Source organism: Anas acuta, chromosome 3 (assembly GCF_963932015.1).
Source record: "Anas acuta chromosome 3, bAnaAcu1.1, whole genome shotgun sequence".
NCBI classification, from domain to species: domain Eukaryota; kingdom Metazoa; phylum Chordata; class Aves; order Anseriformes; family Anatidae; genus Anas; species Anas acuta.
In genome coordinates this window covers 10364776-10386537 of record NC_088981.1, presented here as the reverse complement: position 1 = coordinate 10386537, position 21762 = coordinate 10364776, and the positions used below count along the sequence as shown (strand labels likewise).

Here is a 21762-nt window from a genome sequence, read left to right as displayed (position 1 = left end):
AGCTAACCTCAGAAATCTATAGAATTCCCCACATCAATCACTTTTCCAAAAAAAAAAAAAAAAAAAAAAGAATCAACCACTGATTTCTTGTCAATCTGAGTAACTTCTCCCATCTCACCACAGTGTTCTCTAGGCAGTCAGTAGTTGCTAGTAAATACTGTCATAATTTACTCACCTCCCTCTAATGTTCTGTCTGTCTTTTATCTGTAAGGGGGACAGAGAGAAGGGAGGGGAAGGGGAGAGAAAGGAAAAAGGGAGAGAAGGCTATCTTCTCTTGCCATTTGCTGTTCAATCTATTACTCATATTTGCCTTGAAGGCTCTGCAGAAAGGAGCTATTTATGAAACTTGTAAGGTCCCCAGTCATTCAGTGGCTTGTACTAGCATAATCTGGAGGGGTGGGTGAAGAAGCACTATATTCCATATTTTGGGTTGGGCAAGGGAGCCCTTGTACATCCCCCACAGAGGCATGTAAGGGCATAGCAATGAGTGCATCAACAAGCACCCTGTGGGGCAGCACCACTCAGCAATACCGGGAAGTACGCAGAGCACGAGTGTCATGTGAGGCTGGCACTGTGCAGACGGGCTGGGTGCTGTGCTCCAGCTTTCTGCCACTTTCTGCTCTGGTTCATGCAGCCCCGCTGAAGCCTTTGAGCTTCCTGTGAGGCACAGCTACAACCAAGAGAAGAAGCAGCTAAGGAAACTGGGGAGCGTGTAAAACTCCTGGGTCAGGGTACAACTCCTGTGGCACGGCTGAACCCAAATTCAACATCAGGGTAAAGTCTGGACGTGCTCCCTTCCTCCAGCTCCTGCAGCCTGTTTTCCCACAAAAAGGGAAAACAGTTGTGTGTACAAGACCGAGGGACTTGCTATAAGGAAGTCTGGAAAGAACACAACGTTCATCTGTATTACATCATGGCCTGTCTTACCTCTTTGCAACTACCTCATCCAGCTGTATTCTCATCAGAACACCAAAACCTAGACATTTGCCATGTTACCGCCACAGCCTTCTTCCCTGCTGTGATGATTCTCCAGAACAGACTATGAAGAGAATAACCTTGTACTGGAGAAAAGCCACAGATTCTCCCTGGTTAGCTCCCACTACCTGTTTTTACATCTCTGGCTCCAAATAAAGGACAAATCTAAACTATTTCGCAGCCCACCTTCTGACAAATACTTCACACAACCTACACTTGGCTGTGAACAATCTAGAAACTGGAGTCCTAAAATCAAAGTGGCTAGTCCTGCAGAAGGCATTGTACAGAGGGTAGCAGCCTAAGTCTTTGACATTACAACATGAGCGGAATTCTTCCCACCTTCGTTAGATCCCAGGATGAGGCTTAGGTTATGGCTTCTAATGGTCCTGACAGTGAGAATTCCTGTAACCCCACCAGGATCCACACTGTTACGCTCTTGTAACATGAGACCCAACGTTGTCTAAGCAGGGCAACCTCTTCTGGCCATTGATGTCAACTAAAGCAAGTCCAAGGATCACAGAAACACCTTTTTACATCACTCTCCCTACAGAAACGAAGTGGAGGCAATGTGAGGTAGCCCAGGATAATTCAGAGACTAATCACCATCACTATTCTCATTTGCTTGTTCTGAAGACTATATTCATTTTCTTTTATTTTTTAACTTAATTTATTCAAGGTACAAACCTTGAACACATGGACAAACAGAGCAAATACTTAAATAGCCACCTGATTTTCTCTTTTTCCATACACTCCAGTTTTCACCTGGAGAGAAAAATGACAAGAACTTACATACTGATATGCAGGTCACACACAAGCACAGGTAAAGAAGTGTTTTGATGTGCTGAACATTAGCCCTAATTCTGAAGATGTTTACAAATTAAGGGCCAAAAAACAAGCTAACAACAAGTTCAAGTGTCTTGCTGGAAAGGAAACCTTTCTCCATTATGCACTCTTTACAAGCTCCACGCAAACACCTCCCACTCTACGAGATTCAAGCTTGTTTTACTGAACATTTTACTTGACACAAGAGAGCCAGGAGAAAAAAAGCTGGAATCAGTTTTAGCCAATTTCCTTTTTTTTTTTTTTTTTTTTAACCTGCTGGGCTTTTAACACAAATCATAGACATGAAGAATTAAGTGACGCAATGGAAGCTGTGAAAAATGTAAGCTGACTATCGTATCTCAGGCCAGTTATGAGTTACCTGCTGTGTAGCCCCTTTGATGCAGAATTCCTGGAGGATGGACAAGGTTTTATTGCAATCTACATCAAGCAGTCCAAGCCAATGCTTTAAGTAATCAATGTAAAATAGCAGAACGTTTCCCTGTAACATTGTTTCATCCACAATACACACATTTTCAAACAAGACTTCATTTGGTGTGAGCAGTTGCAAATTATTAGTCATTACAGCTAAGAATAAACTCCCAGCTCTGGTTATGCTTTCTCCCCTGTATTTTTAATCATTATTTCAAATCCCACAGCTCCAGTAAGAGAAAATTAACTGCTGAGGATTTAGGGATTTGAATCAGTGTTCTTCCAGCTCACAGTTGCTTTACAGAAATCAGTGCCATGTGAATACTAAAAACATAGCAAAAAATTTTTGACTTTACTTTTGTTCTCAGTAATATATCAGAATGAATTGTGGAACTTATGCAATCTAATTTCTTGTCCGTCTCATGTGGATTCTCTTGTGTTTTAATTTTATGGTTTGACTCATACTGCAGCCCTTCTGGCATCTTTTGGCATCACGGATAAATGTTTCAACCACTGTACTGTCTTCAGAGAAGTAACTTCATAAAACTCGAAGCAACTCAGTGTGGTATCTCAGCCTTTCTTTCCATTTTCATGAAAAACATTGAATGTTGTGAGTGGAGGGCTGCGGAGGAGGAAGAGCAGGACAAAGTGTTCTCAACACAAGCTTCAGTTTAAGAAGCCAGGCGAGAATTGCCAGAGGAAAAAAGCAGCAATAAAAAAAAAAATAATACAGCAGGATACCGCTAGATGGTGGTACTAAGAGGAAGTATCTACCACGATGGAACTCCAAGAACGCAGGAATTGTCTGTAAGGTGTAAAGCACATCAAAAATCTCCTAATCCCACTCCTGACTGCATCGACAACCTCCCCGCCCACTCAAACACCCTGTGATCCTGCAGGAGCTAATACAAGCACCTACGTGCAGAAGGAGCATCCCTTTGCTACTGCTGAGTGCCTTTGGATTCAAATGGACACCTGAGGAGCAGCAGTGCTCCGTGGTACAGCCGTGGATCACATCTGGATGGAGGTCCAGCGAGCTCACGCAGTACTGAGCCTCGTCCCTGGCACTTCTCCCAGCACCCCTCATTACCCTGATTTTAGCCTTCCTCGTGTGCAGCCTCACGAGGAGTTTCTGCTTTACTGCAAGTTCAGGCACATGCATTTCTTGACAAGCGTGACCACAGGGACTACTCATCCAATTACTCATCATTCACTGTTCTTATAAAGGAGGATACTAGTTTCTTACAAGAGCTACTATCCCCCACTGCACAGGTAACTCCAAACTGTCTCAAAATGAGCAGATGCACCAGAAATTTCTACAGACAGGACCAAACCTCACTTCACCATTACATGTTGGAAAAAAAAACAACAAAAAAAAAAAAAAAAAAAAAAAAAACATGTCAGAAGCCTGTGATGTCCTAAAAGCTACGTACCATGAGCTGCAACCCAGCAATCTTTGAACAAAATCCTAATTTATCATTCTGCTGGTCAGCAGGCTCCCAATACCCAATCTCAGGACAGCAGCCTTTTTTTTTGCAGTGGATCAGCACTCTGCTGTCTCAGTCATCTACCTGCCAATGAAACAGAGATGATAAATGTAAACCTCCACTGCAATGCTAAATGATCTGTCGCTCCCCACCCCCTCCAAAGTGCTTCATTCTCAGGGGAATAACATTAGCATTTATGGAAGCAAATGCCTCAGGGTTTTGCTAATGAGTTAGAACCTTCTGCCTTTGGATCACAGGCATGAATCCTACTCATCTCAAAGGTAAAATACTGGGTCTAACAGAAATTTGATATCAAGATGAATTCTAGTTCCAGCTCCTCCATCACAAGTTCATCTTTATGCTTGCTGCGCAACTGTATTTTGTAAGTCAGATAGGGCTTGGAGCTCAGAGTCTTCTACCAAGGACTCACAATTGCAGCAAGAACCAAAATCTCTTTGGTACAGATTTTTGGGATACACAGAACAGATTATCTCACTTAGGAAAGGGAAAAATAAAAAGAACTTAAAACCCACAAAACACAAGTTCTGTGAACTGGAATTCACAGATGTTTCAGAAATACTGAGGTTTTTGTATGCATGTAAAATATAAATTTGTATTTATACATAAAATTTGATATAAGCATTACTGCTTTAACACTAAAGATTCCACTGTGGCTGCAAGATGTCATTTAAAGTATTCAGATCTGCCTACACGCAACCAGCTATAACTGATAAACATTTTTAGAAAGAAGCTCACACAAAACTTGAAGGACTTTTGCTTTGGGGAAAAAAGTAAGAGGGAACGGGATTCTGAATTCCAGCATCTGCAAACACCTACAGAGATTGTGCCCCTTTTTTTCGCCCTGATAATTTAAAATCACGGCATTAGGCCGTAACGCTGCTCCTAGTCAGTGCAGAGGTTCCTCTCTTCCACAGGAGGGAGCTTCTCTCTTGCAAAGATGACGAGCTCTTTTGCAGTTCTCATTTTGGAAATGTGTAGGAGCTCTAAACAGCTCTGGAGGGCCCCACGCCTGACAGCTTCCACGCAGGATTAGCAAAGCAGATTCAAAAGAAAAAAAAAAAAAAAAAAAAAAAAAAAAACCACTAAAAAACACAGAAAACCAAAGATCAAGCATTTCTGAGCTAAACCCTTTCTTGGATCCCTGTGTTATGTCACACTATTAGCACTCCCCATCACCCTCTCCCTAATACAGAAAAAGCAGAGAATGTATAGGGCAGAAAAACCTGAGAATTTCAAGTCCAGCGGCATCATTTATGTCCAGACAAATGACTCAAGCTTGACACACAACAACTGAAGCTATCAGCTGACCAGACAGTGCACTTTAGGAGGAACAATAAGTCCCAGTAATTCAGAGAACATAGCATCTTCAGAAGACATTTGGCCTAATAACTGAAATTTCTGAACCAAATTTGAAAATATTTTTTAAAGGAAACAAGCAAAAAAAGTGGAAATCCACTTACTAATCCACCCTCAAGTGACATTCAGATTTCACTAGAGTTAACCTCAAAGGCAGTTTTTCTCTAGATAAATGGCTCACTTCCACTGCTCCGAATTGTCTCTCACTTGATTTGGAGCTCTGAGCTGCAGTTTCTATCAAGGTAGCACTGTGCTATCATCGGGTTTCACAGTTGCTGCTTCCACTACTGTTTCCTTAGCGAAAAAGAAAAAAAAAATCACGAAAATCACAGGTGACAAGCCAAAAGGGAGCAATGCTTAAGCTGTGCTGATCTCATCATCTAGTAGCTAGAGAATTTCATATTCCCTGCTGTCTAAGTTACAGAACTGTGGGTATATCCTCCTCCTCTTGTGTATAGCTAATTCCCACTGTCAGCAGTGGGAATAACATAAGCACACCAAGGGGACAATGAGCCCTTGAGGCCCGTTGCAGTACTAATTTCAAAATATCAGAGTAAACATATTTTGCTTGAGATAGGCAATAAGCCTGGGCACCAGCTTCTGTGTTTAAGAATGCATCATGAGGCTGTGCACTCGGATCACATTATAAACTAGAGATAACCTAGTCACCTAGCTCCCAGTTTTGTATGTGTTTGAAGAAACAGTTCTGCCATGAATAACTGACTGCTATTTATACAGTTCTATATATACAGATCTATACGCACAGATCTAATCACAGATCAAAGCACCGTGGAGCCAAATGCGGTGGGAAGGATTAGGTGAAATACATCTTCTGCTCCAAAGGTCTCACCATCTTGATTTATGACTAGGCACACAAAAAATAGCACCTGCTGCTCACAACTCTCTCCTCCAGGCACGTAAAGTAATAACACCCCCAAATATTGCAGGTCTTCACTGCCTCCAGTACTTGCTATTACTTCAAAACCAACTATGCTATGACCATGGGTGCTGGGTTTTGGCTCATGCATAAACAACACCAGCAAAGACAGATTCAGCCACAGGCAGCAGTCAACTAAACAGAAGGTTAGGTGTTAACTCAGAAAACAGTTCTGGTTTGATAACCTAATGTTGATCGTACTTCTTTATCAAAGCCCTATCTAACATTTCTCGAAAAAATACATCCAATCTGCAGACCCCCAGATCACACACACTATGCTCAGGGTAATTTTTAAGAACAAAACTTTCCCTGCTCACAGGTGATTAACCCTGCAAAATTATCATGCTATATGGTGAAAGTAAATTGCTAACAGATTATTAATAATGAAACAACACAGGCTAGAGAGCATAGTTTGAGAAAAGACTGTGAGTCCCAGCACAAGCTAACGCAATCAAAGAGAGTCTTGTTTGTATAACACTTAATAAGTCCCAGAGGGAAAAGGGACAGCTGTGTAAAGCTACTCTGGTTGTCCAATTTTTTTTCCACCATAATTACTTGTTACTGATGTTTCGTAAAATCAATTGTCCAGAGAACCTCCTGAAAGTTCAGTGTGAATATTGATAAAGCCTGAACATAGAAACCAAGTAAAAAAGCATCCTCAGCAGTACATTTTGGAACACAGACATGATCTTAGAAGGGTAATTCTTTTCTTTACATCAAGTAAAAATCTTTACTGAGGAACATTGCATTTTCAGCATTCATTTGACACATCTTGAATATGAGAACTTAAAGTGAACTTGAAATCAAATTGCTCAGCAGGACCTGCAGCTAACAAAGACAGCATCCATATTTTCACCCGTTCATGATTCCTGTTTTTTTTTCCCCTCCACATTTTAAAGAGAAATGATGGATCTTTTAAAGGTCCTGAGAAGAATCGTTCTCTTACAACTTGAAACTGCAACTGAGAAACACAAAACACTGGTGTAGATTTTACTCTAAGATAAACAGGCAAATGACAGAGTACAAGGTGGGCAATTACAACTTGAGCCTAGTAAACAGGACTTACTTGGGTTAACTCCAGTATTAGTAATCACTCTTAAAGTGATCCACAATGTTTTGGCCAAAGCTAGATACTTAGATATATAGCCTGAATTTCAGAGTTGCTAAGCACCCATCTGTTTTAGTTGACTTGAAAGAAAAAGGGACATGAGGAGATGTAAGAATCAGAGGAGTCCCAGTTCCAAAAAGGGAGCAGTTGTCCCTTGTTATTTGAACTGTTTCCCAATATTAAAGATATCTGAAAAAAATGAGCTATTTTTCAAATAAAGTTTAGCAAAACACATGCCAACTGAAACCTTTTCATTTTCAAGTATAGTTAGCAGAAATGAAATACTTTAAAAAGTTAACCAAAATATTGATTGCTTAACTTGTTTGATCAAGCAGTTGGACATTCTTATAACAGATTATTTTTTTTTTTTACAAAAACTGTTTTGGTCTAAAGAACTATTTCTCTCGAAGAAGCATTTTGTAATTAGGATTGTACTTTAAATAATAGTGTAGACTTATCTCTGTATCATTCTTGTAAAATTAACATGGTTCATAGGCATTAGACTGATAAACATCAAGAGCATGAAGAGAAATACTTTTTTCCCTTCTAAGTATTGCTTTCTAACAAGACGAAAGGTTAAAATAACCATTTGGCCCTCTAAGGTTCTCATGGCCCTCAACCCGTTCCCTCATTACAAATTAGCAAAAACAAATGGCAGAGTACGGTCCCTGTAAGCTACATATCTACTAAACTCTGAACAATAATGACAACCAGATCTTTTATCCCAATATGGTTCCTTTTTGTGCTACTCCTGCATAGGAGGCATACCGCAATTTTAATTAAAGCAAAGGGACGTGACTGGAGAATCCAACTGCAGTCTCCAGAGGGCATGATTTAACTCCTGCCTTGCACTCTAAGTGCTGAAAGCAAGCACGGTGAAACAGAATGGTGATCAAGGCTTTCCTGCTCCAGTTTCTGCACAAATCACAGCTCCCAGGACTTAGACTGGTGTCCGATTGTGAAACTTGAACTTGGGCAACTACAGTGCCTGCCACCCAGGAGCAGCAAAATCAATGCATGAATTTGGGAGCTCATGTATAGAACACGAAATACTCACATGATGCTTGGACATCACCATAACATGTATGAAGCTTTACAGAAGGCATTCGATCCTATTACATTTTTTTACGAGCCAGAACAGCTTTATTTAACGTATTTGCTCTGCCTGGTGAAAGAAAGCATATGCAACATTCTCTGTAATGAGCTGCCATTTCTAAATAATTTGCATCTGTGAAGCATCAATGGAGACAAAAGTGTTCTTACTTTCCATACATTGAACACAACAATTAAATAAGAGCAGGAGCCTGCAAAAGTGTCTGCATTAAAGTATAAGCATAGGGAACTAAACATTAAAAATTTCCCCAAAGATGCTGATATTTAAGATATTTAGTAAGCACATGGGAATCTTTCCTGAGATTTGAAACGTATTAAAACAGAAGAACCAAAATTGATTCCTTTTTAGTAGTTTAGTCCTTCCCTGATACAAATGAGGACCGGAGTTACTAAAACAGCTTTAACCTTGTCTAACCTTCCTATACTGGAAAATAATACTAAAAAATAGATAAGTGAAAGTAATTTGCTGTGGAAGAAAGGGCTCAGTCCAGTTGTGATAAATGGTTTCAGACTCTGTTGGGTTCACTGGGATTTGACAGTACATAAACCATACTGAGTCAGGCCAGAAATCCTATTATATCTGCAAATCTACTATAGTTTTGTGAGCTTTTACATGTTTATTTGCAACACATCAAAAAGCTGGCACAATAATCCCCCACAAATACCAGTTCTCTCAACTTTTCAGGAACTAAAAACTGGAAAAAAAAAGTCTGTCCACAGTACAGGAAACAAAGAAGTTTGGTTTCCCCATACACTAATAGTCCATACTTGGTTGACGTCATTACAATGTTGAGATCTCCAGTTGGAGATTTTCTTACAAGGGGGACATTAAGGTCTTGCTTCTCTATAATTTTTTTTGCTGTCTAATGAAAACTAGGTTTACATCATTCTTCCCCTAACTGGGGATAATAATAATAATAATAATAATAATAATAATAATAATAATAATAATAATAATAATAATAATAATAATAATAATAATAATAATAATAATAATAACATCTCCTCTGCTCTGCAGCCTGTTTTCACACAGTTGCTTAGAACTTAGTATTTTGGAGAATTTTATCTCCCAAAAAACTGTTTGTCAAATGCAGCTGGAATTGACTAACACGTTCAGGTTTATTAGAAGGGCATACACACCATCATCGCATACACCCGTTCATTATAGTCAGCTAAAAAAGGCTTCTCAAAATGTCAGTGGCAGTGATATTCCTTCTCTGCCTTTTTTGTTTGTTTCCTTTTTTTTTTTTTCCTCTTTTAGATACATCTTGGCTGTAATTAATGCCAGTAACTATTTGAGTTTTATCTATAAAACTTTAACCAAAAAGGAGTGTGTGGGTGTGGATGTCTAATCCACAACAGTTATTATAGTCATAATGTAAGCTCCATTGCAGCTCACTGCTAACATACCCTAACCCTCATCTGGGAGAAAGACATTTAGCCTTTGCATCTATTCCCTGGAAGAGTAACAGGAACTCAAATGTTCCAACAACAGCATTCTTTTCATCAGTGGTGCCAGAAATTTAAAGTGCAGAGATCTTCTAGGAGGCTACCAGATCACTCAATCTGGCTATGAGATGAAAACCTTGCACAGTTCTAACACCACATATGGAGAGCTGTGGACTCCTGTTTTCTTATATCTGTGTTCTCTTTTAAACAGTACTCAAAACATGCACAAAATGTTTTTATTAGAGCCGCAGTCAAGGACACATCAGCTATAATGAAGCAGTAAAATTTAACTGCTGCCAACAACATTCTGCTTTGGTCTACAGTCAGTTGAGTTTCTGCCCAACATCCACTAGCTATCAGGCTCCCATAGAGTGACACTAAGCTGCTTTGTCAAGAGTCTTAAAGTTTATTTTGCTTTTACTGCAACTCTTCACTATGCAGTTGCGCAGTAGTAAACATGACCTTAAGTTAGAGTGGAAGTTTGGCAACAACGTGATTGCAAATGTAATCTACAACAGCCACAGAAGTTAACCAAGCCAAAAGCAGAGTTACAGCTCTTAAAAACTCAGACTATAAATGGCTATACAAGATCACATTTCACACTGTGGTTTGCTAGCATGATTAACTGTAGTGCTGTGTTACACCTGCAAATCATTTATCTTTTTGCAGATACTGCACAAGTCACTTAGATAGTCTAATACCTGACTGTCCTCAAATCAGCCAGCAGCGCACGAAGAGCAATAAATCAGCAGTAGCCCTTGAAACATACATTGTTAAGCGAGTGTGCAACTTTCCACGGGATCAGGACCTTGGATGGTGAAGTGAGCTGAAGTGTGCGGAGAAATAAAATGGCAGCATGATTTCCAAGGCTCCAAATGAAGGCCTGGTTAATGTAGCAAATAAAAAATAAAAGCCCTCACCAAGTTTCTAGGATAAATATGTTTTAAAAGCTTGGTCTGTAAAGTTCTGTTCAATACAGTGTAGTTCTAAAACATATTCAACCACAATGTTTTATAAGGCAGAGTGGCAAAAAAAAAATAATACACCTGAGATTTATTTACAAATAAGCTACAGAAATAACTAGACACTACCTCTGTTGCTGTTACCAAGAAAGCTACAGTGAAAAGATGAGGCTTTCCTCAAAACAATTGTTTAGGTACAGATATAAAGATAAAAAAGAAAATGAAGTTGATTGTAGCAGAACAGAATCTACCTCCTGAAGCAAACATCCTGTTAAAATTGTGTGGCCACTTTTCAAAGATTACCAGAAGACAAGTCAGCATGTGAGATGTTGAATTTCCATCCCTTTAACATTTTCCTTTCTCAAGGCACCGGTTCAATATAGGCAGAAGATATGCTTGGCTCAGGAACGTGTTGCTGAAGTCACAAAAACACTTCAAAACGAATAGGGGTTAGATCACTTCCTCACTCCGACTAACCGAACTCCCAAGCCAATACCTGTTTTCCAATGATTTCAGCTACGTCGTCATCAGGCCCCAAACAAGCAGCTCTAGCAGCAGCTTCATAATCAGCTTAACTCGTAGCTGTCAGGGAAAGACACCGTCTCTCCCCACACTTCTCACAATTGTTTGCTCTTGTCCCTTCCCGCTGCCTCACAAGTGCTCAGGCAACCGTGTGGCCAGCCAGAGCAGAAAGCTGGTTCGGCACGCGCTGATTTTTGGAGAGGTTATTTTGCAGTCCCGTTAGCTGCCTGATCCCACCACTTTTGCAGCCACAGGAGTACAAACACTGGCACAAGGAAGAGGTCAAGAATGCATAGCAGGAACTAGCTGTGCCTCAACCAGCTGAGGAACTGCACTTTCATACAGAAGTTCAGGCCTTGGCTCACGACAGTATTTGCAACCCTGCTCAGTAAAGCACACTGACTCGAGGCCTCAGTTACTATGGTGATGAGCATGGAATAAATGTTTATGTATAATTAGATAAATCCTCCCTTCAAGAAACTAGTTGTCCTTCTCACAGGCAGATATTCATATTTCTTTCTTTTTTTTTTTTTTTTTTTTAACAAAGCAGATGTAAAAAGAAAATTTTTTAGCCTTTTAAAGCTTAATGACCACTATTCGGCATTAGTAAATTAATAATTTAAACCTACAGCAAGAATTAACAAAAAGCATGTGAAAAAATGGGGAAAGAGAATCCCAGCTCTTCTGAAAACTGCCTAACTCCCCAGAGAGGAAGATAATGCTTGGTTTTATGTGTTTTCTCACTTATGAAAAACAGGAATGATTACAGAAAACTTTATTTCATTGTTTAACAGAACTTAAGCAGTAACTCTTATTTGAATCAAAAATGAATGAGCTGTTTACTTCTGTGCAACCACTAAATTAGTCACCCCTACTTGCAAAACAGAAGCAAAGTTTCCCAACTCTCAGATTATTGTAAAAGCAGTAAGCTGATATACAGATCGATCTAGTTAAAATACTTAGCTCCTAAACTCATGAGTATCTTTCCTTTTCAAAGGCTTATGAATCAGTAATTACAGCAGAACTATTTGCCACAGAGATGAATGCTCTGCCTTGGGTTTGGGGAAATGCTTTGCCACATTTATCATTTATGTATAACTGACTTTTTTTTTTTTCATTCAGAAAATCCAATCCTAAAATCTGATCATTAGTTATATTCTCTGGTATCTAAAATTGCTTTAAGCTTACGGAATACTAAATTCAGAGCAGACAAGATGGCTTCCTAGGACTAGCGACTATAAAAACTAATGACAAAATTTAACCGAACCCTGAATTCCTCCCTGAAGAAAAACAAATGATTGGCAAAATGCAGTAGAAATGTTGCCAGCTGATGAGCTGCCTCATTCTTTCCACTATGATGCCATCTGTTGCCAGCTCTTCCCTGTCCATTTGCACTGAACTCCCTCTGAATCTCAGCCTGACCCAGATCCAACACTGGTGTCAGAAGTCAGAATAAAATCCAGCTTTACCCACCCAATGGATGTTAATAACCACAGCTGTGGTTGGAGGTGGGGCTTTGGTGACAGTGGGCAAGTAAAGAGGCTTCTGCTCCCAGCCACATATTATCACTCTTTGCTTTCACTGATTTTTTTGTCCATTCTCCCCAGTTCACCAACAGAACTTCATATGCTTTCACTCCCCAACATGACTGTCAAAGTAACTTTAGACAAACTTCAACTACACAGAATAAGCTAACACAGATAATATCTTAAGAACTGAGTTAGGAAGCAGCCACATGCAAGTTCATGCAAATAGATAGTATCGGGGAAACTTTCAGTAAGAGGGGCAGCAATGACAACTTGCATATAGTCTTCTTTTCCTGAAGCCCAGCAGGAGCCTGGCATCTATCTGCATATTATAACCTCATAGTAAAGAATAATGAGATCTTAACGAAGGCATTGAGTAACATTTCAGCCTTCGTATTTAGGCTGTAAATTCCTCCAAGGCAAAGACTTTCCTCTCTGCCTTGCATACATTGTTGATACACAAGAGATAATACAAAGATGTACAGCTGTTCATGAAGAGGCAAAGTAATTTTGACTTGCTCTAAGAATAGGCCAAGCTCCTTCCTCCAGTTTGTATGCAAATTTATTACTGAAGACAATGTGGGTATTTGAGTGAAGAAATTCAGCTTGGAATCTGAATGTCTCTTCAGGGACCACTGGAATCAAAGACAGCCTTCTCAAGCAGCACGGTTTAGCCTCTTTCTGTGCAAAGACTCGTAAGTGACAAATATTTAAATATTTATAGAAGAGATCCTCATATCAATTGAGTAGTGATAGCTACAAGGAGCAGAGTGAAAAGGACAATAACTAGGCCAAACAATCTCCATTTATCCTTAGAAAACTCGCATTACTGTCAACTCACAAAGCATTCATTGAAGTCTAGAGGATAACCCATAGCAAGGGATCAGACATCCCCGAACACTGATGCTAGAAGCTATCAATTTTGCTGAGAGCCAGGTAAACTGCTTATTGTACAGATCAGCAGCCTCAAAGGGGGTTTTCTTACTAATGTCTTTGGTATTTTGTGTCTTTGAACTCTTGTGATACAAAGCTTTAGTGATCCTGTTTGCAGTTAAGCACTGAACAGTAGTTTTAAAAGTTTATCTGAGTATCCTTAAAAAAAAGGGTAGATGTAGGCTTTACGATTAAAAAAAAAATTGTAACTTAAGATTTTTCTACTTTTTAATGTCTGAAATTTTATTAGTGAGCTATTCTGCTTTTTTTTTTTTTTTTTGAAGATTTTTGCAGATGGAACAAAAATTAACCTAAAACTGTGAAATAATACATTGTGGAAATGTTTTAAGTCAAGAAGAAACCTTAATCACTTTTGTTTTTTTCCACATAAAAGTATTTAGGCTAGACACATCAGGTGATGTTGAATATACCATGGTTGGTACATAATGTATATGACATTAAAATATAAGTAATTATGAATTATACTACGTCAATATTGGTATATATACCAAATACACTACGTATTTGTATAAGAATTTCTGAATCTTCCATCTAGTATTGCTATTGCCTTAGCATTGCAGAAGAGCCCATTAAGTTTATGTGCCCACCTAAGATACCTAATGTGTATGGTCACACAGCAAATGAGTGACAAACCTGGTGATAAAAATCCTCTATTTAAACTTGCTGGCATGAACAAAATATTAGTTGAGGTGTTCCTAAAGCGACATTCAGAAAATCATGCATACTAAATAACTTGTCTCAGAATCATAGGGGCAACACTTACCTACCTCACAGAAGTTAAAATGCCTCATTTTTTAATAGCTATAAGCAAAGAATCACCGTGGTCCTGATCAAGGTTTGGAATACCCAGCTCCACAGGAAACTTTGTGCTCCAGTGCTTGGTAATCCCATAAAACAGAACAGAGTTAACGAGGTGTAAACTAAAGCCTATGCAATTAAGAATATCTAGAGCTTTTCTGTAGTCTTCATTGCTACAGCATCAGGTAGGAACATATTGCTACAGGATACATTAGGACACACTGTTCTTTACCCACAGATCCCAAGCACTTCACAGGATTTCAGCTCTGACTGCTTTGATGATGGATGGGTTTTTTTACCTTAATACCAAAAGCTTTGCTAGATTTAGACATTCTCTGATTTTTTCTAGCACTTTCAGGGACCTTGATCAGCTAGCAGCATTTCCTCTTTAAAAGACCACGCACAGGGTCACTCAGACTTTCCAGCAACTGGGAAGCAATGAAAGCAGGACAGCTCAGATCTAGGGAAGCCTTTGGTTTTATTTTTAAAACACTGCTTACTCCACACAACTATTTCAAAGGCTGTGACCTCCCAAGATTTGTAACAAACAAACAGTTCTAGGCTATATTCAAAGGTTTCTGAGTGCTGACAACCATTTTATAATGAAAATGGCTTCCCTGGAGAATTCATCTAAAACATGCTCTATTTATTGCACTGAGAACCGCAGTGCTTAGGAAAAAAAAAAAAGCTACCAGCCCACACAAGAAGGGCTGCAGGTTGTTCAGCAAAGGTGGATTTCCATTTATGTGTCTGAGTGGAAAGTAAAAGAGGAAGCCTCCATACATGCTGGCCAAATTCTGTACCAGATGTACCTGCACCTGCCACACTGTTGATCAAGACCATCCTGGTCAGCAGAGGGACAACAGGGTTCACTCCCAAGAGGATTATATACACCCTCCTCCTACTGCTCCCTCACAGCAGTCCTTTTCTCTTTTCCCCCACACCCCAAGCTAAACCTAGTACACTGCCACTGCATTCAATCAGTAGAAGACTGAGCACGTGTTCCCTAGTATAGAGGCATTAATTAGTCCCTTTCATCCCAGGCTAGGATTACAGTATCCAGGCACAGGGAATGAAAGCTGTCAAGTGTTTGCTGCTGAGCTCCTGAAGTATTGCTAGAGTTAGAGAGTTCATATCTAGAAGGGCAAGGCAGTGTTGATGATCTGTATTATTCTTAGCTATATATGTCAAAATCACTACGTAGCGTGCTGCCTCACCGTGCCATGAGGGGTGTTTCTCAGAATTGTTCCTATTTGAAAAAAGGCCAGAACATAAACATTTCCCAGACGTGGCCTACACTTTTAGCTCTGGTGGGTAGCAACAGGAAGGTAGCAAAATACTCCTGTGAACATAAATCAGCCAGAAAACTGCAAATTATGTTGACCAAAAAGCCACTAGAGTGTTGTTTATCCTAGTCCAAAATTGGTGGAGGCCATAAAAGGCAAAGGACACCTGCAATGTCACTAGGAAGGCTGGTCAGAGTGGTGACAGTGTCTCACCCACAGGCTGCTACTACCTTCAGGTCCACCAGAACTGGACACACTGCAGCAAATCTTTGTCCAGTGCAATTGCAGGGTATCTCAGAGGTGACATGCTTATTATAACATTAAGCAAGTTTGCCTTTTTCAATACCAAGATTTCCATGCTTTACAGAGCCCTCACAGCACTGGGAAATACAGTTATGTACTTCACCTACCTGTGCTACACAAACAGTTATGCTGCAACTTCAGATGAATGGGAAAAGGCATAAAGAAGCTGAAGTTCTTTACCAGATAACTGTCGTTTTCTTTTATTTTTTATTTTTTTTCCAACACAATACTAATGAGATTATACTACTTAGTTATACAAAAAATTATTAGTCTGCACTGTTCTTTTTTGTGCGACAGTGCTCTTTTAAACATCCATTTGGTTATAGACACATGTATCTACACCACAAAATACGCTGTTGAGTTTTACACCAGCTAAAAAGCACTAGAACCACTACTGGTCTTATTCTTCCTGCATCAGACAAGACTTACAGGAGGTTTTGTTTTTGTCTCTTTTGTTGCTTTTTGGTTCGTTTTTCTTTTTTCAGTGAAACCACATTTTATATTAAGAACTGCTTGGAATATCTTATATATGCTGCTCAAACTAGAGACAGCACATTTGAGGAGTTTGTCATCAAGTGGTGAAATTGGTTAGGTTGTGGTTGAATTCCAGTGGTGGGTCTTTACAGCACATAACCTGAAGTTGTTCTCAGTGTGCAAAGCAGGGTGCAAAATACAAAGCACAATCTCCAAACAAAGAGCAGAACTCATCCCTATTGACAGAGGGAAGAAAAAGAGTACTGTATAACTAAGCCACCCAAAATTTCATGGTATTTACTTAGGAATTTATGCCTATCTTTTGTCTGCAGTGGGACAGAAGTAGCGGAGGAAAGTTTGGTATGAAAGCATGATCAAATGCCTTTGACTTCAGCAAGTCCTTCTGGAAAAGGAAAATCTTCATTCTAACAACTTCTTGTGGGAGAGTTCAGCAACAGCATGACTGATCAGAAACTGACTTTAAATTCACTGAAGTTACAAATCCATTCCACACCAGAGAGTGGATGGTACTTTGCCAAACAGGTAGGAGGCAGAATGACTTACAGTGTACCACAGTGTAAAGCTGCACCCCACCCCTGGCCCTTTTCAGTGCCCTTTCTCATTAGGCAGTCTTTTGCAACATGGAGGCCCAAAGACTTAAAGCACACAAAATCTTCAGATTAAGAGATTAACAGTGAGACAAGACAAGTTATAATTCCTGAAAGGGATTCTTTACCCTCCCTGCAGAGCAAGAGCTCCCAGCAGCTATAACGACTGTACACAGAACAGCTGCTGTTTCATAACTCCTTCTTCTTCAAGGAAGAGGATGATGCAGGGAAGCCAGATCTTTTAGTTATTCCTTCAGTGACTGTTCTACACTAAATGCATGGACCAAGTATTCAGCAACTAAATCTATCCCTTCCAGCATCACAGTGAAAGCATGAAAACAAGGATGTTGAAACTCTTTGGATTCAGAACAAACCCTTTGGATTCAGAACCTGCTTTGTAGAAACAGAACAAGGAGACCCCATCCAGTGAGAGAATAACTTCACTCTTCTACTGAGAGCAGCAGAGCAGGACTGAAATTTCACCCACCACCAAAGAGAGAAAGAGAAACTAAGGAAATTTTCTAGTCCAGTGCTGCAGACACCGTATCTGAAGATTACTGTTATATATATAAAAAAAAAAAAAATCAACTGACAGACCGGCACAGTTGATAGACCAGGTGCTTTGAACTTTAAGAGCATCTCCAAAACCAGTTTTGCCACATTTAAAGTAGTAAAAATTGTCATAGCTATAAAAAAATAGGTGGTATTCTACATTAGCACCAAATGAGTTCCTCAAGTTCTTAGATGCACTTCTGAATTTCCATGACAAAAAATCGCATCCTGTGCCAGACTTAATTGGCACCCAGGATTAACTTCCTCCCAGTTCTCAAATTGAAGCTACAAACCATACAGGCCTCAATACATGCTACTGAGGAAGTCCCTGCATGGAACTGAGGCACACGATGGAGAATCACACAAGCACAGTGATCAGAAAAAGAGAGAATATTACTTACCACCGTGTGGTCTCATCTCCTCAGCTGATGGGATCTTTAAACATTCATTTACATGAATACATGTGATCATGCTGCATCACATTTTTTCTTGAAAACTCTGGCAACTTCATTTTTCACACAGGTGATGGCACTGCAAATTAAAACAGATTATATGAGCACTGAGAATGTGTGTGGCAATCAAAGTTATAGAAAAACACACGGCTAAGATGGACACAATTTACTGTATGATACTACAGTAATTAATGCAACTCTTTTATTCTTCCATGATGACAGAAGGAGATAACACACATAGAACTCCATACTACATTAATTTAACTCCCCACAACACAAACTGGTATGCTAAAAGGTGTTCTATGTGACAGTAACATCTACTCTGATTAGTTTTGAAAGAGTCATGTGACTTACTCGTATTTAAATGTTGTCCCCAACTCATTAAGGGATCAACAAGCAAGCAGTTCCCCAGTTTTCTCTCTGCTACAAGAGAAAGAAGGAAATTGAGACATTTGGGCATTGTTTCAGTTCAGTTCACTACTAAATTATCAGTCTGTTTGTTATTTAAGTCATCACCTTCAGAATTTGTACTGGCCAGAACCTGAATCAGTCAGCCAGTGATACAAAGAGATACAACTTTAATATAATCCAAGTGATTGTTTTCACAATATTTAAGTTATGTTCATTAATAGCTCATTAAAATCCTGTGCATGCCAATCTCTGCTTCCTAATCAGTTAATGCAGGAAGATAAAATCTTCACAGTGCAGACCAATGCATGCACATCCCTAGTAGAATTAAACAAAAGCAACAATCCTTTACACCCATGGGAGACAAGTACATCAGTGAAAGATCAAATGCAGTACTCGTGTTTGCAACATTTACCTCCAGTTGCTGTGAGAAGTCAGCTTACAGTTCTTACTAGAGTTCCCCTGAACAAATGTCCCTACCCACTTCCCCCAAAAAAACAGAACAAAACAAAACAAAAGCAAAAGTCAATTATACCAAGCCCAGCTATAGCTGGATGCCATTGAGAAACCTTATCAACTGTTAAGCAAATAAGATAACCATATTAAATTATTATGCCAAGAGTATAGTCTCCAGAAAAAAAAAAAAAGTAAGCTTTTAGTCTCAGCCATCCTTGCAGATTGTTTCCATATATTTGTTCTGCAAAAAGCTATCTGATACAGTGGTATAATCACAAGCAGAGGGGCAAAGATGAAGAAAGCATTTTTTTCCCCAGCTTATCCTAGCCATCAGCACCAATAAGTATAGGAAATCAGAAGATTAATCTTTAAAACCCAGTTACGATTAAAGAAAAAAAAATACACTCAGTGATTTTCAAACTGTGACTTCAACTTCTCATGAGCCGTTAATTACCACTAAGAGCTCAAAGGGATACCTAAAGAAATAATCCTACTCTCAGGATATTTAATTCCACAACTCCTTGGGCAGCAGGATGCACAGATCAGAAATATTCACTGTTTTAGTAAGCGCGCATGCTCAAGACAACTTCACATCCAAGGCAGTTCTAGCAATTTGAAATCTACTGTCCTGCAGTGCTGCAAAATGACCCAACAGGTTACCAAAAATCACCCTTATCAACCCACAACTTCCCAAAGATTCCGTGCCTTTCACCTTGCTCCCAGTTTTAAGACAAGTCCCCTTCTTCATTTTCTAGGTAAAGAGAACAGTGTTCCCCTGTGTCCCCAACCCTTTTATTTGGCCATTTTTTTCTACTGTACCTTACTTGATCTGAGAAGTATTATCTTCCTCTCCTCCCAAATCTTGGCAATTTATATACGCTCTCACAAATATGCAAGAAAATAAGGGCAGACTCCTTTTGATTTCTTTCAACTGAAAAGACAGATGTAGGTGTAAGAGAAATACAGCGAGAGAGGTACTTTATCTTTCCATCTATTTGTCAGTTCCAGTCAGTATTATATCTTTAGACTTGCTTATTATTCTACCCATTATTACAAATGGAAGGAGATGAATAAATATGGTGCATCAGTTTTACAGACTTAACAATTCAGGATCTGCAGCACCAGGGCAATTCAAACATGCTGAGAAAGGGTAGCTTTCATTTCTGCCTAAATAGCCTTCCTCTTTTGCTGATAAAATATAGCCCTCCCCCCAACCCCTGGTAGCTAAAAGTACGTTCCCTCGAAGTCAGGTCATAAAAGGTAGCTTCCCTTTTTACCTTCTAGAGCATTAAAGAAGTATAAGAATTTATTTTAAAACAAAACACCACTGGAGCCAGTAAGAACATACAGATGCTTAAAAATGGCATATTTTCAAGCTTTACTGCACTGTCCCAAGAGTTTACCTGCTTTGCTGGGAAAAGCTGCTTATGGCCTTTTAAGGGTCAGGACAGAAGATTATTTAATTAGGTGGCAGCCCTAACCCTGGGTTAGCAGAGAGAAGAATGCTCCATACAAAATATATCCTGTGACATCTACAAGTAACAAATATTTTTATGAAGACCAGCACAAGGCAAGATAAAGATATTGATCATGCTCAAATGATCAAAGATACATATATTATTATATTTTTTTCAAAATTAGATAGATGAGGCACCACAAACAGCACTTTAAAAGCATGCTATGAAAAGAACTGCAGCTAGAGTCCACTCACATGAGCAGGGGTATGGAAATTGTTACCCAGCCCAAATTTTCTCCAGGTCAAGCACCATGCAAACCACATCATTACTGTTTACAACACTAAAGAAACTAAATAGGTACCAAGTTAACTTCTTTATTTATCTGAAACTAAAACAGCTTTCCATCCCATGGAAACACATCTTATCCTAGTTTGAATGGTTGTAGTTATTCTGCAAAGGAGCTTTATTAAAAACTAGAAAGTGAGAAAATACAGCATTGCCTGGAACTTACTCTAAAAATACATTTGAATATTGCTATTTGCAAGAATGCATTAATGTTGTCTGCATTTCTGAGTAATAAAGTGTTAAATGCAAGTCACGGCTTTCTACAGATTGTTAGCTACGCTCTAACAAATGCCATCTTGCATTTTTAACATCTTTAAGAAGCCAGATATAAAGGAAAAGTAATTTTGACACGTTGAGACAACAGAAAAAGAAAAAAAAAGAATTAAAAATTAATTAGCATGTCTTTGTACTGCATCTAGAGGTTCAAAATTACTAGCAACAACCTAACTGCATAGCAAGATAAAAATTATATTTTCATAAGCTCTTGGCTGTCTCTACTCAAAACCTAAAAAGGTAACAATTAAGGTATTGTATTCCTCATTTCTGTTTTAGTCCCATTACTTTATGCAATAAAAATTCTAGTCATTTCCAACTTCAGTTAGCTGATTTTACTCCATACTTGTATGGAGATAAGGCCACACTGACAGAGATGTAAGCAGCAAGGCTGTTTGACATCAGAATTTATTTTTCTTTTGGAGTTCTTAAACTTCTATTATTACTAGTTTTGTCTAGCTTTCCATAAAAGTCTAAGAATTTTTTATTTTTAGACATCCTAACAACTAGATCTATTTATTTATTTATTTTTCCCAGGAGAATGGTTATCCTACACACCTTTATCTGTCTGAGGAGGGGCAGGAACTTCCCCACCTGGATCAGACCATTTCACACTGTGCAACCTCTCACTGTAGCAAGGCTTAGGTTCTTATCACCAAGGCCTTTTCTCTGGTTTTCCTATTAACTTA

At 39.1% G+C, this 21762-nt stretch overlaps 1 long non-coding RNA gene across 1 annotated transcript; it reads right to left on the bottom strand.

Annotated features, from left to right (window-relative positions):
• Window positions 1-1610: 1610 nt before the first annotated feature.
• On the bottom strand, window positions 1611-21618 carry LOC137853374 (uncharacterized). Its single transcript, XR_011094450.1, has 5 exons — window positions 19818-21618; window positions 18489-18557; window positions 18084-18213; window positions 3660-3797; window positions 1611-2848 (listed from the first exon to the last, which is right to left on the bottom strand). It is a non-coding gene; the product is annotated as an uncharacterized lncRNA (long non-coding RNA).
• Between the last annotated feature and the right edge of the window lie 144 nt (window positions 21619-21762).